This window comes from Triticum urartu, chromosome 2A (genome assembly GCF_056163025.1).
Source record: "Triticum urartu cultivar PI428250 chromosome 2A, HENAU_Tu73, whole genome shotgun sequence".
Taxonomy (NCBI): Eukaryota; Viridiplantae; Streptophyta; class Magnoliopsida; order Poales; family Poaceae; genus Triticum; species Triticum urartu.
In genome coordinates this window covers 610,453,631-610,469,119 of record NC_141874.1, presented here as the reverse complement: position 1 = coordinate 610,469,119, position 15,489 = coordinate 610,453,631, and the positions used below count along the sequence as shown (strand labels likewise).

At 47.2% G+C, this 15,489-nt stretch overlaps 1 long non-coding RNA gene across 2 annotated transcripts; it reads left to right on the top strand.

Moving 5' to 3' along the window:
• The first annotated feature begins 3,696 nt into the window (after nt 1–3,696).
• Nucleotides 3,697–8,394, top strand: LOC147986205 (uncharacterized). 2 transcript variants are annotated; one of them, XR_015615185.1, is made up of 6 exons: nt 3,697–3,877; nt 3,955–4,048; nt 4,557–4,655; nt 6,522–6,708; nt 6,834–7,000; nt 7,670–8,394. It is a non-coding gene; the product is annotated as an uncharacterized LOC147986205 (long non-coding RNA). The 2 variants fall into 2 exon arrangements; XR_015615186.1 differs by having other exon boundaries at nt 3,698–3,877; nt 6,609–6,708.
• Nucleotides 8,395–15,489: the final 7,095 nt, after the last annotated feature.

Sequence of the window (15,489 nt, the reverse complement as noted above, 5' to 3'; positions counted from 1 at the left end):
TGTGTGTGTGAGAGAGAGAGAGAGATAGAGACCCATCGGCCGATGCTCGTAAATACATCTTTCAGCCATATGCATTGCTGATGCTCAGTAAAAACTTATATAGTTGACACAATCATATAGAACATCATAGCACACTGAACTTGCATACAAAAATTTCACGCAGGCAGCACAATTAGGATGGAAGCAGTGAATCGCTACGGGAAGGGCTATGTTGAAACCAATGAAGTCGTACATAACGGTTCATCGTCTTTATCAATTATGGGGAAATATCTTGAATGTTGTGCAAAGAAAACAGACAGACAACACAATAAGTTCTCCTACCACATTAAGTTGACATACAACCCTTTCTAAAAAAAGTTCAGGTACAAAATTAGAATAGGTCACAATCAAATGTACTGGCATATCAGTGCTTCACACCCATAGCTCAGATTTAACTAGTATCTGACAAGATTCAGTTGTTACCTCAAATTAGAGCACATCCAGGCAGCCAGCCCTGCCTCTTCTCCCAAAGAAGCACTGGCCTCCGCCGTGCGATGCAGTAGGCCCTGTGCCATCCATCATTCTGAGCAACACGGGGAAAGTCTGACGTTGATTCCTGTAATGGACATCGTCGACGGACCCTGGCACCAGCGGCGGCGGCAGGACTTCGATTGATGGATTGACCACTTCTACGACATGCACGAACACTCGATACAGGTACATCCATAACGTGGTCCGCGGTGGCCTTGGTGGTGACGAATAGTACAACCCCGGTTCCTGCACCGGTATCGCAACACCAATCACCTTCGGTATGGTGGACGGCTTCTTCATCCATGCCATAACCGTTAGAGCCCAGCTGTCTGGAAGAACAAACATACTTACGAGCTCACCTCCAAGGTCGTTGATAAGCTCGTTCATGGACTCCCTGTTCCAAGAATGCCAAGGCATGCCGTGGAAGGTAAGCTTTGTTAAAAACTCAAGCTCAGAGGGCACTGAGCCCCATCCTGGGTGCCACCGATCAAAGCTCACCAGCGCGCCATCGCAGAACAAACGCCGGGAAGATTCGAACACACGACTGCAGTCAAAAGTTGTCCGGAACCTGATGAAGAAATCAGCCGGTGGCAGACAGACTTCGATGAGCAAGTCACTTATTTGGATGTCGTGCGCAATGCCAAGAGATTTGACAAGGTCATCCGGCGAGACGGGAGGCCGGTCGCCATTGATGGTTACCATCAGCACTTCGCCGGCAAACTGGTCGTCAAGCGCCGCCATGCCACTGTTGAGCGACAGCATGCAGCGACCGAAGGCAGGACGGACCTCAGGATCTCCGGCTTGGAGATCTGCGTTGACCGGCGACATGATAGTGCGCTTGAGTACAGGGAGTACAAGAGGGGGATTTGGGGGAACTGGAGTAGGAATCAAGATTCCAGAGGTGGGGGAGGGGCGGGAGACTGCGGATGAAAAGGTAGCATGAATTTCGAGCACACACCAATATGCTCTCGGCGCGCAAGCGCACGAAAACACCGGCGGTGCCCACATGTCGGCCTAAGAGTCCTTATTCATTCTTTTTTGGAGAGCCCGGCCTTTTTATCAGGATCTTTTGAGAGCCCGACCTCAGAGTCATAATTGACCTGTTTGGCATTGCGTTACTACTCGGCCCATATTCAACGACACCTCACTGGCCCAAACAAGTGTACATCATCGAAAAGACACTGAGCTCAAATTATATAACTTGAAAAAAGGAGATATACTCTGAACACTGGAGAATGGTGATGCCCTCATTTAGCCCACCAGTAGTTCGAGACAATAAACAGTTCGAAACAACGATATATACAACATTCAAACACTAACTAGTGACTTCTACTGACATAAACAGCAAGACATGATAGTTCATAAGAAGTCTTGCTACACCACCAAAACGCACCCATCTGCAGCGCTCAGACTCTCGTGATCCAGACGAGAATGACATTCTAAACAGAAGCAACTATTACATAGTAAGAGTGACATAGACGAGGATGACCAAATGACAAGGAATATGCATAACAAAAGAAAGAACTACCCATCCAGAACCAACAGCAAAGACAACAAAGTCATTCGAAGAGATGATCCAACACTATCATAATATGCAGCCCCGCTTCAGCGACCAGTGATCCAGAGACACCAGTACTCCACCCTTTCGATGCAATAGCCCAATTACCTATCAACTTGAAGGCTCAAACAACATCACTGCCTGTCATAATTGAGACATCCAAGGATCAAAGTTAATCCGGATGCCTTTGTCATTCTCACCTTCTTTTGGCTGCAGGCTGTATCGTTGACAATAAGGGGGGTTTGCTCCCGAACTCCTAGGGCTCGCCATGTAGACACAGTTTTCCATAGCAAACAGAGCCCCTCTGCCATCAAGGTCCTTACCAATGGTGATCTCCTGGTTAATCGGATAATTGAATCCGAGAAACAGAGAGTGTGAACCAAGGCTGTTTACCCGCCTCCAACTAAAAAATCCTAAAGGCCCCAACAAGCTGGTATCCTGCTCATAGACGTAACAGCCACTGTCTGGATACTCACGTATTACACGGTGCTTGTATACAGTGGGTTTTTTGCAATATAACTTTTCTGGATCATGTGTCCGAATGATCATCGGTCTTTTGCCGTCGTCTGATCGAGCGAGGAACCAGTTGTGCTTCCCTGTTTTTGGCAAAGGTGGTGTGATTACAAAGGGCAGTAACTGTAGGGACACTGCATCATATCAAAAAGGACAGGCATTGTTAATGTAAGATCATCATTGTTCAGAGTATGAGTAGGTTAATGCAAGAAACAGCATTGATATGTCCCTGTTGGAACTGGGAGGAAAATACAGGGAAATGTACACTGGGTTTGAAAATATAGAAGTGCCATGCATGGTTATACTCATGTATCTCGCAACGATTCTTCACAGGAAACTACCATGTCATGCATGTTATGTAATCATGTTCTGTCCTCACAAACAAATTCTTCAAGGTAACTAACAGACCATGCATTGTTATATACTCGTGTTCTGTGGGCAAAATTTTTGTGAGGATATTATTCTAGCCATTGATTGCTGAAGGGCAAATATAGGTATGTACACATGGTAAGCATTGCAGGATTTCACTACTTCCAAATATAGAGTGAAGCGGATCTATGGCCGTGGACGAGGGCGTAGGTGAAGCTGCTCCGGTGGTTGGGTTAAGGATGGTGTCGACGATGCGGAACTGCGGCCGTGGACGGGGCGTCAGAAGCTGCTCCGGTGGTTGGGTTAAGGGTGGTGTCGACGATGCGGATCTGCGGCCGTGGATGGGGCGTCAGAAGCTGCTCTGGTGGTGTCGACGATTTTGTGTAATGTACTGCCCCTGTTCCTAAATAGATATATATTTTTTGGATCCATTGCAACGGACCGACACATCTATATCTATACCCCCTATATAGTGTGTGAAAAACTTTTAAAGTTGGTCGTTGGATGAAGCCAATCCGATGGTACAAAGATGGCAAATCCGAGCACTACTGGCCATTGGATATCATCCACCAGATTCTGCCACATGTATAATCTAGAAGACTCCATGGCATCGTCGACACCACCCTTAACCCACCCTTAACCCATCCGAGCAGCTTCTGACGCCCCATCCACGGCCGCAGATCCGCATCGTCGACACCACCCTTAACCCAACCACCGGAGCAGCTTCTGACGCCCCGTCCACGGCCGCAGTTCCGCATCGTCGACACCATCCTTAACCCAACCACCGGAGCCGCTCCACAAACACCCTACTCGACGATTCTAGATCTCCTTACCGGACCCCGACAACCAGCGCAGCGTCATCACCCTCGACGTTTCTAACATAATTCCCACAGTCTGGAGAGATGCCAAGCACCCGCCACGGCCTAGGTACTTGTCACCTTTAAACCCGTCGAGCATCACCTGCCCGATGTACTTCAAATATACTAACTGGTCGGTGTTACCAGTTATGCAGCTGGCAAAATCTACAAGGACGATGTTTCTTCTGGATCTAACAGCTTGGCCAACCAAGATCCTGGACTGAGGCATTGCTATGATCTTGTAAGCGCGTCTCTCTCTCTTGTATTGTTTTGTGCCTGCCAGCGTGCTTTGCTAAGATTTTCGACCAGTAATCCCTTGGTGCAGACAATGATTTCTACTACTGGCTGCTAAATTAGATATGTAGATGTCATACATGATACTACCTCGTACCTTCGTTCCTAAATATAAGTCTTTCTAGAGATTCCACTATAGGCTACATACGAAGCAAAATGAGTGAATCTACACTCGAAAATGCATCTATATACATCTGTATGTGGTCCATACTGGAATTTCTACAAAGACATATATTTAGGAACAGGGGCAGTACATTACACAAAATCGTAGGTGGCATGTAGGAATTCCAGTGCACTACATTAGGCTCCCTTAGAGTGCCTGCTAGTCTAGCATACAGAGTCATGGCTAGTTTATGGTACGCACACAATCGTTAATTGGTGGTTTAAATATGCGCAAGGGATATGCAATGTAGTATCATGTAGAGATGTCTGAAATTAGCCGTGTCAACTTGCAGATAGGGTTACACAATGAAAAGGTACAAGATTTATGTGGCAATTTCATGGAACATCGCAAAAAAAGGAGAGGAAGCGGTGAGCCTATACAGTGTGCCATGGTACGTCACTCCTCCATTGCAATCATCATGACATGTTATTTGTATGCTAGTTCTATTAGCCAAGTTTCTTAGGGACAGTTATTACGAGTTATCCTAAGAAAATAAGCAGCTGTGAATATAAGCTCCATGTAATAAGCCAACTAGTTCTTTTCATTGCGTTTTCAGCTTATCTTTGGTATGATCAGTGGAAAGTCTAGATTGCATTTTTTTTTCATTTTGCTTCCCATATGGAAATTAATTTAACTTGCAAACATCACAAATTGAACCCAGTGCAGTAACTAATATGATAGGAAAACAGACCATCACTATTTGCTCAAAATGCAAATACAAAGATACCATCTACTTGGCACAATCTACTTTGGTCAATGTTTTCCATAGAGATCCCATTGCCTAATTTAAACGAAGAACGCATGACACACATTTAAATGAAGAACAATTATTTATTGAAATTCGATGGTCCAAGTGGCTGGTTATTATTGTATAGCAGCACCACCTGAAAGCATCGTATAGCAGTAGCAGCTCATAGCAGCTCATCATACAGCAACAACAGTCTGCAATTCATCATATACCAGCAGCAGCTCATAGCAATTCATCATATAGCAGCAGCAGGAGTAGCTCATAGCAATTCATCATATAGCAGCAGCAAGAGCAGCTCATAGCAATTCATCATATAGCAGCAGCAGGAGCAGCTTGTAGCAACTCATCATATAGCAGCAGCAGGAGCAACTTGTAGCAACTCATCATATAGCAGCAACAGCAGCTCATAGCAATTCATCATATAGCAGCAGCTCATAGCAACTCATCATACAGCAGCAGCAGCTCATAGCAATTCATCATATAGCAGCAGCAGGAGCAGCTCATAGCAATGCATCATATAGCAGCAGTAGAAGCAGCTCATAGCAACTCATCGTATAGTGGATTAGAATGAAAATTTGGCAAAAATTAGAGGAGATCCTCACCTTGTTGGATGGGCTCATCCTTCAACAGCACCTCAAGGCCATGGCCTGGGAGGAGGGGAGGGGGAATAAGGTGCCTTCTGCGGCAGTGTGGCATCAGCCGTAGTTGTGCAGCGCCCGCCGGAGTTGTGTGTTGGACGAACCACAGTGGAGCAGCTGCTGGAGACCATGAGAATGAGGGGCGGCGCCAGAGGGAGGAGAAGCCAGGGAGATTTGCCCCTACCCGCTGGCTGTGTAGCCTAGCTGGACATAGCATCATCGAGGACAAGGCCAGATGGGACCAGTGGCGATGGCTCGCTGGAGGAACCCTAGTGCTGCAGGCAGGGGATCGAGGTAGAGGGGAAGGGGAGAGGAGATGCAAGCGGGCAGGGAAATGAATGCTTGCGTGTTTGTTTTTACTTGAGGGTTAGGTGTGACACGGGCGTCGACAGTTGCATTTTGAGTGTAATATAGGCAGACAACAAAGTCATTTCACTATTCCCCTTCCCTTCAATTTTTAGTGAGGTTCTACCCAAAACACCCCCTCCAAAGCGAAATTAGTTAAGCCCAAGCCCATAACTCAAAAATGACTTCTTTACATCTTTTATGGCTTATTTTGACAATATGCCCTGAAAAGGCGGAATCAAACTGGCCCTTAACATGCAATTCAATTGTGCGTGCAATGATGAATCACTCCTGCCTGCTATCTGTACATTTAGGCATCATCATACATGGCATAACCTAATACATGTGCATTCCATTGTAGAATCTGGAATATGCAATGTTTATGTTAGTTCATACGTTGCACATGATGTTTAAATGCCCCTTAAATCTGATCAGTCAAGTGATGGTCTTTAAGCCTCCTTCTTTGCTTCTTTTCTTGATATATAAGATTTGCTCACACATCTGTTCAATTGCTTGTTTGCATCAGCCAGCCATACTAGGACTGTTTGCTTTGATTACTTGTTGTTCTTGACATAACACTCTAACAGAGCTTGTCAATGATTTAAACACTAAGGGCTGCTGTAGTGGGGCCTTGTCTAACTCATAGGTGACATAAAGGTTTGGTTGTACACTACAGTAGGCTCTCCAAGAGTACCTGGAGATCCAGTTCAAAGGTATGCCTAGTTTTTACATAGTGCAGACATAGTAAATGCTCATTTCATTGTGTTAGTGCAAGAGATGCGGTATGTTTCATTATGTGGTGTTGTTTTGTTATAATCTCATTCTTTTGTGTTCACAGACTGGAAAGTATGCATATTTATCTTCCAAGGAGACGAGTAGCTAGTTTGTGTCACCTTGAAGAGGGGGTGCAATGAAGATAAGATTGAGGATTTCCAAGTACAATATGTTCGGAAGGAGCCTTGCAAGAGAAGTAGGAGCTGCGCTGAGCCTCTTCAACCTGCTAAGGTAAGTCACTGTATGCAACTCAATAATTTAATTCCTTGTTTATTTCAGGCATAGTTAATTTTCTCTTTTCAATTGCTTTATTTGTCCTCAGTTAATGAGATGCCCAAATAATCATGCCTGATGTTCGGTACTTGTATCCCTATTAGTTGACATAATTAAGGGCCTTACCATTTAATTACTCTACCAAAGTGTGTCTGAAGCTTTGAAGTCTATTAACCAACTATTATTGCATGAGGCTCACAATCTAGTTTATACTATGCTAATGATTGCATAGTTTTGCCTGCTGTAGTATGTTTGTATGAAACCCTCTGCTGTTCATTATGTTCCCTAAGACTTTAATTGAGGCACAGAATGGCCAACTGCTTGCTTACTTATACGCAACGTACTGTCTAAATTTGTAACTTGTCTGTGTTTTCGATTGGCCCCAACATCATGCTCCTCTGGTGAGCTAAGAGGGATTTCTGTATGCAGGCTGCACAAACTATCTTTTTTATAATTTTTAAAATATCACCTGCTTATGCTTCATGATGTGTAACATTTTTTTTGAAAGTGACGTGTAACATTATTGTTAGTCCTATTTTGCCATGTAGTACAAAATAGTGTCTTGTTCGCTTCACTGTTGTAACTATATTTTTGCCCTAGTCATGTGTACTTATAGAAACATTTCAGGATGAAGTGACATCAACACAAAGATCTGCGAGCAGTGCGGCATGGCCGTTACCGAATGATTATGGATTGGAATTGGAATGTGCTGATGTTCTCGAGCATCAACTAGAGGTGGCAAGACAATGTGTACATGATTGTCAACGTATAATCAACAAGTTGAGACTGGACATGCAGGTATTAGATGCAGGAGTCAAAAAAATGAAACAAGACACTGAGGCAACCATGAAGGAATTGGAGATTTTGCAGACTGAAATTTGTGCTATCTGAATCCGGCCAATCCTATTTTTTGAAGAGATTATAGTTCAAATGGAGTTAAGTTGATGCGCGTCCATGATGTATGAGCTGTATTTGCCCAGTGGGTATAATCGGCTATAATTTCTTTATTGTATAGTCTAGGATTATTCTACCTTTCTATGCCTTGATCTCTTTGCTGTAATAGTGTAGGCTTTTTAGAGGTGATAGTATTGAGTAGGATAATTCTTTGAATATGCTATATCGTTCAAACGGGGGCCAATTCGCCCAACCATGGCCCTTCACGGGCCGTCGGATCCATGGGCCTTCTACGTCTCGTAGGATCCATGGGCCGTCTACGTCTTGTAGGATCCATGGGCCTTCTACATCTCGTAGGATCCATGGGCCTTGTACGTCTCGTAGGATCCATGGGCCGCCGGCTCATTTATGGGTCTTGTACGGGCCTTTAATGGGCCGTAGACGGGCCTTTAATGGAAATTGTAAGTTTTATGGGCTGACCATAACGGGCCGTTAATAGGCTGTATTTGGTGATGTTATGAAAATGGCCCAACAGACTAACGGGCCACAAACGGGCCGACTGTAACGAAGGGCTGAATTTGGCCCACAAACAGAAAATGACAGTAACGGGCCGTAAGTAACCGAATGCTGCAAATGAGCCCAAGAATAAATGGGCCCTCGGAAGGCCGAAAGTTAACTTGGGCTGGAAACGGCCCAACGGAATAACGGGCCATTAATGGGTATAAAGTGATACACTGTTCATTATGGGCCAGTTTCACCACGGGCCGTTAATGGGTGTAAACTAATACACTGTTCATTACGGACCAGTTTCAGCACGGGCCGCTAATGGGCCAAGAGTTACAAAGGGCCTCATATGGGCCGAAAGACATCATGGGCTATACATGGGCCAGAAGTGAAAACGGGCTGGAATCATATTGGACGGCCCAGATGACGCTACCGGGCCTAATTCAGATAGGGCATAACGGGCCTTGGGTTAGCGGGCTGTAAATGGGCTATATGCGAACAGGCCATTAACAGGCTTTCCATGGGCCGGCCCGCCAGCTTTTGACCAAGTCAAATGGGCCGACCTTTTCACAGGAATGGGCCACTGTTGGGCCATGCCACGTGTCGACGTATCATAGGCGCCTTCTGTCCAGTGAGTGGATGACATCTGTCCCAACGATGAGCTGACACGTGTTTCCTCTAGCCAATGATGATTTTACACGTGGAAAATCCCCATTGGTCGGGGCTGTTAACGGGTTATCGGATCCAAAACCCGACCCGATAGCTTAACGGTGTTCCGTTACGGTGGATGCCACGTGTCGGTCACCCTTGACGAAAGCACTTCTGTGACGCGCGATTTATTGTCATGGAAGTGGACACTTCCGTGATGATAATTTTGGTAATGTCATGGAACACTTCTACGACAACACATGTATGACTATCTTGGTTCTGTCATAAATTTGTCATGGATGTACATGCATGACAAAAAAGCGACCTACTGTGACAAACACGTATCATCACGGAAGTGTATTTTTTTGTAGTGGTATCGGCCGGCTCCCGCGGTGTCTTCGCTCCCCGTGTTCGCCGTCACAAGAGATCTAGTCGGTCGCGGCTTCAGCGGTGGGTGAAGCATGCGGTGGTGCGATAGTCGGCCACCCCTCAAGTCGCGGAAACCGAGCCCGACAAATCTCTCTACGGCCTGTTCGATCTGTCGACTAGCTCTGTTGAGACTCTATCTGAGTGCGACAACAGCGACCCCGCAGTGGAGGTCCTAATGGTCAACATGCCACGCATCCCGCCTGGCATGCGTCGCAATGGCGGTGGCAACGGCGGCGGCGATCCATCGCGCGTTCACGAGGAGTACCACCCCAAAACCCTCTCTTCTCAGCAGAGGGAGGAATTTCACCGCCGCAATATTGAGGCACTCCACACGCCTGTTGTCGAAGAGACCTCTGAGGCTCGGGCTGTGGAGGCGACGCGTTTGGCCACTCTGGCTGAGCGCACTGGACTGGAGAACCTTCAGCACACACTCGACGAGCACGCTCGGCAGCAGATCCCCGAATCCAGTCGACGATAGTGGCAGCTGTTCCCGCCTGAACTGCAGGTATACCGCACTCCGATTCAGAACCTTATAGCCACAGCCCGCATAGCAGAATCTATTCAGTCGTCCCAGTCGGAAGCTGGTAGAGGTTTAATGCAGATCAGAGCGCTGCTCCGAGCAGTAGGAGAGCAAAACACTACAGTGTCTCAGTCGCATAATAGAATTCATAGCAGATCTGTGTTTGCTGACATAGTGCAGTCGGCTCACAGCCCAAGATCGCCTCCACGGCGTGAGGGACGAGGGCATCGCCGATGGCAGAACTTGGGTCGGAACCACGAGCAGCGCGATCATCGGCTCGACCGTGATGACCGCCATCGAGTGCCTATGCCCCCTCCAAGGGGCGAATCATATGTGCCCCGACATTATGATGATAGGCGCCCGTACAGCGAAGGGCGGAGGAGGCCAGTCAACCCAAGGGAGCCAGGGTTTGATGCGAGGTCAATTTTGGTGCAAGGACTGGTGGACAGAAATCGAGCACACAGAGAAGGGCAGGACAGAGATCGCCCGACTGGAAGCAGAGTACATGTTTTTGGTCCCGAGTGTTTTAGCAGAGCCATTAGGGCTACAGAAATCGCTCCCAACTTCAGGTTGGCTACTGGAGTTAGTAAGTTCACGGTGAATCGAAGCCTGACACTTGGCTTGAGGATTACCGAGTGGCTGTTCAAATCGGTGGTGGAAACGACGAGGTGGCCATGAAGCACCTTACCCTGATGCTTGAAGGGTCAGCTAGGGCTTGGTTGAATCAGTTGGCTCCAGGCAGTATATTCAGTTGGGAGGAGTTATCCCGAGTGTTTGTCAGAACATTTGAGGGCACATGCAAACGACCTGCAGGGCTGACAGAATTGCAGCATTGTGTGCAAAAACCGAATGAAACTTTGAGGGATTACATCCAGAGGTGGACCAGTTTGCATCACATTGTGGAGAATGTGTCTCAGTATCAACCAGTTTGCGCCTTCAAGGAGGGTGTTCGGTATCGGGAGCTCAACCTGAAATTCGGTCAGACAGGGGACATGACCCTGACCCGAATGATGGAAATAGCCACTCGATACACAAATGACAAAGAACAAGACCGACTCTGCAGCGGCAAGGGCAAACCAGTCGGTCAGGATACTGGAGGAGGTAATTTCAATCGGAAGTAGAAGCGCAAGGCGGAACCTGCGGGTCCTGGAGAGGTTGTAGTCGCAACCCAAGGAAAATTTAAGGGAAAGCCTAAGGGGCCCTGGATCCCCAAGAAGGTGAAAGATTCAGCAGGGAACGATGTGATGGATTCACCATGTTACATTCACATCAAGAAGGATGAGGAGGGTAATCTGATTTATCCCAAACATACCACTCAGCAGTGCCGAGTCCTTATACAGCAGTTCCGAGAAAAACAACCCAGTGAGAAAGAGAAGGACTCTGATAAGGATGAGGACAAAGAAGAGGATGATGAAGGATTTCCCAATGTCAATTCCACTTTGGTGATTTTTGCTGACATTGAAAGTAAGAGTCGACTGAAAGTCATCAACAGAGAAGTAAACATGGTTGCTCCGGCAACACTGACGTATCTGAAATGGTCAAAGACTCCCATCACATCTGACCAGTCTAACCACCCACCGCACGTAGCCACCCCCGGGAGGCAAGCGTTGGTGGTTGACCCAGTTGTTGGGGGCACCCGATTGACTAAAGTCTTGATGGATGGCGGCAGTGGTTTGAACATTTTGTATGCTGAGACCCTCCGAGGGATGGGCATTCCGATGTCCAAGCTTAGCGAGAGCAACATGCGGTTCCACGGAGTTATACTTGGAAGAAAGCCGACTCACTCGGCCAGATCACTCTTGACGTGGTATTCGGTGATTCAAAGAATTGTCGTCAGGAAATAGTCGACAAGTGTGAGGGCTGCCAGTTCTACTCTAACAAGTCTCAGAAGCCCGCTTCATCCTTGAAGACCATTCCACTCGTCTAGCCATTTGCTGTTTGGGGGTTGGATATTGTTGGACCCTTGAGGACTGGCAGAAGTGGTTTCACCCACCTGCTTGTTGCAGTCAACAAGTTCACTAAATGGATTGAAGACAAACCCATCAAGAACCTCGATTCGAGAACCGCTGTCAGCTTCATCAGAGAATTAACATTCAGATATGGAGTCCCACACAACATCATCATAGACAATGGTTCAAAATTTGATTCAGATGAGTTCAGAGCTTTCTGCGCTTCCCAGGGCACCCGAGTCAACTACTCTTCAGTCGCTCACCCTCGGTCAAACGGACAAGCAGAAAGAGCAAATTGTTTGATATTACAAGGGTTGAAGCCCAGATTGATGCGAGACCTCAAGCATGCGGCTGGTGCCTGGGTAGATGAGTTACCATCAGTACTGTGGGGTCTGAGAACAACGCCAAATCGGTCGACTGGCCAGACTCCCTACTTTCTGGTTTATGGAGCCGAGGTCGTGCTGCCAACTGATTTACTCCATAATGCCCTGCGAGTGGAGCTCTTCTCAGAGGCACAAAGCAGAACAAGCCCGCCAAGACGCTGTTGATCTTTTAGAAGAAGAGAGAGAGATGGCCCTGATCAGGCCGACCATCTATCAGCAAGACCTTCGTCGATTCCATGCTAGGAACGTAAGAGGTCGAGCGGGGACCTGGTTCTCCGAGTGGATCAGCAACGTCCACACAAGCTTGCTCCCGCGTGGGAAGGCCCCTTCATCATCACCAAAGTGCTCCACAATGGAGCATATCACCTGTACAATGTGGAACACAAGAAAGACGAGCCACGCGCTTGGAATGCGGAGCTTCTCCGCCATTTTAATACTTAAGCAGTCAGACTGACAAGATGTAATAAGAAGTACCTTTCAGTTTGTTTATCAAAGATATGGTTTTAAAGTCTCCTAAATGATTGTTATTAATTTTACATGTGTCCGAAATCCCCCAGTGGGTGACTTAGCCGCGAATCCAATTCGCCTAAGTTTCAAAAACAAAATCCTACCGAGTGGAGAGCAAGCCTCTCACTCAGGGGCTTAGCTGCAAATCCGATTCGCCTAAGTTTGAAAAATCCTACTGAGTGGAGAGCAATCCTCCCACTCGGGGGCTTAGCTGCAGCCTCATACTCGCTTAAGTTTAAAAAATCCTACCGAGTGGAGAGCAATCCTCCCACTCGGGAGATTAGCTGCAGTCTCTTACTCGCCTAAGTTTAAAAAATCCTACCGAGTGGAGAGCAATCCTCCCACTCGGGGGCTTAGCTGCAGTCTCGTACTCGCCTAAGTTTGAAAAATCCTGCCAAGTGGAGAGCAATCCTCCCACTCGAGGGCTTAGCTGCAGTCTCGTACTCGCCTAAGTTTGAAAAATCCTGCCAAGTGGAGAGAAATCCTCCCACTTGGGGGCTTAGCTGTAGTCCCGCACTCGCCTAAGTTTGAAAAATCCTGCCAAGTGGAGAGCAATCCTCCCACTTGGGGGCTTAGCTGCAGTCTCGTACACGCCTAAGTTTGAAAAATCCTGCCAAGTGGAGAGAAATCCTCCCACTTGGGGGCTTAGCTGCAGTCCTGCACTCTCCTAAGTTTAAAAATCCTACCGAGTGGAGAGCAATCCTCCCACTCGGGGGCTTAGCTGCAGTCCCGTACTCTCCTAAGTTTGAAAAATCCAATCGGTTGGAGAGCAATCTTCCCACTCGGGGGCTTAGCTGCAGTCCTGCACTCGCCTAAGTTTAAAAAATCCTGCCAAGTGGAGAGCAATCCTCCTGCTTTGGGGCTTAGCTGCAGTCCCGCACTCGCCTAAGTTTAAAAAAATCCTACTGAGTGGAGAGGAAACCTCCCACTCGGGGGTTTAGCCGCTATCCTGTAATCGCCTAAGTTTAAAACATGCTTAGAGCCGCGGCACAAATACAATGTCCGCTCCATCCTGATCCACAAGGACGACGAGGTGCAGGTCGACTGCGACCTTATCCTCAGAGCTGCGGCACAAATACAATGTCCGCTCCATCCTAATCTGCAAGGATGACGAGGTGCCAGTCGATGGCGACCTTATTCTTAAAGTTGCGGCACAAGTACAATGTGCGCTCCATCCTGATCCGCAAGGACGACAAGGTGCAGGTCATGGACGGCACCAAGTGCCCTTGTTCATGGTCCACTCGAATGAGCTGCATCCCAGAGTCAGTAACAATTCAGTCTGAAGAATCAAATTCCACTCAGAGTCAAGAGATTCAAAAACAACAAAGTTCAGATAAATCCTACAAGGTTCCAGACAACAGATTAAAGTACTCGGGCATCCGGCCTGAAGGAGTTTTAACGGTTACAAAACCACTCGACATACCGAGGCAAATTTAATGGGATCATAAAAAGTTTGTTCACTCCGCAGGAGGGGGACTGGCAGGCTTGACGAACTCATCCAGGTCGATTCCATCTGCAATTCGAGTACCGGTAGCAATGAAGGTCTCCATAAAAGACTGGAAGTCGAGTCTCTTGGTGTTGGCAACCTTGATCGCCGCTAACTTTTCTTCCTTGGCCTCCTTGTAATGAACTCGAACAAGAGACAGAGCAACATCAGCACCACACATCGAGCAGACGACTTCTTCCATTCCTGCACTCGACCAGGGATCTCATTGAGTCGAGTCATCAAGGACTCAAGGTCATGTTGGAGCGTCTCCTTTGGCCAAAGCGCCGTGTCGATCCATGACACCACAACCTTTAGGCGAGCGAGGTAGTCTGTAACGCTGGCAAGATGGGATTCCAGTCGGAGCATGTTCATGGCAGCTTCATCATTGACAAGGGAATGGATGGGGTCCAAGCTCGTCTTGATTCGCCCAGTTTCTTCCTCAAAGTTTTGACAGAATTCTACAACCACAAAGAACTAATGAGTCGACTGATTTATGGTGACTCGACGATAGCAAAACAGTCAGACAAGGAAAGATACCTTCAAGCATAAGGAATAACTTCTTGGCAAGTGCTCCCAGATAGGCCTCCAGGTCATTTCTCTTACAAGAAATGTCTTCAATCTTGTCATTCAAAGCTACCTTGTCCTTCTTCAGATGGGTCACTTCTCGATTGGCCTCAGCAAGAGATGTCTTCAGCTTGGCGTTGTCTTCCTCTAGCGCCCCGACTGAAGCTAGCTTCTTATCGACAAGTGTTGCTTTCTCCTGAGCCTCCTTCTGCGCTGCGGCAAGATCAAGATCCTTCTGTGCCATAGACTGCCTCATTTTCTCTCTCTCTCTCTCTCTCTCTCTATATATATATATATATATACAACAAACAAGCACTCGGTTCAGAGAGAAGAATGAGGAGATGACTGGAGAAACAATCCAATTCCATAGTCGACAACTTGTTACCTTCCATACCAGCTGCTTCGCCTTTGGCCTTCTGCAAGTTCTGCTTGGCGAACTCCAAGTCAAGGTTGAGCTGTCTCTGCTTCTCCTTGAATTCAGCAAAATCTTGGAGATGAGCTCACAGGATTTCTGAAGACAGTAAAAGATACATCAAAGATTATTCGCTTCCGAGTGAAAAGAG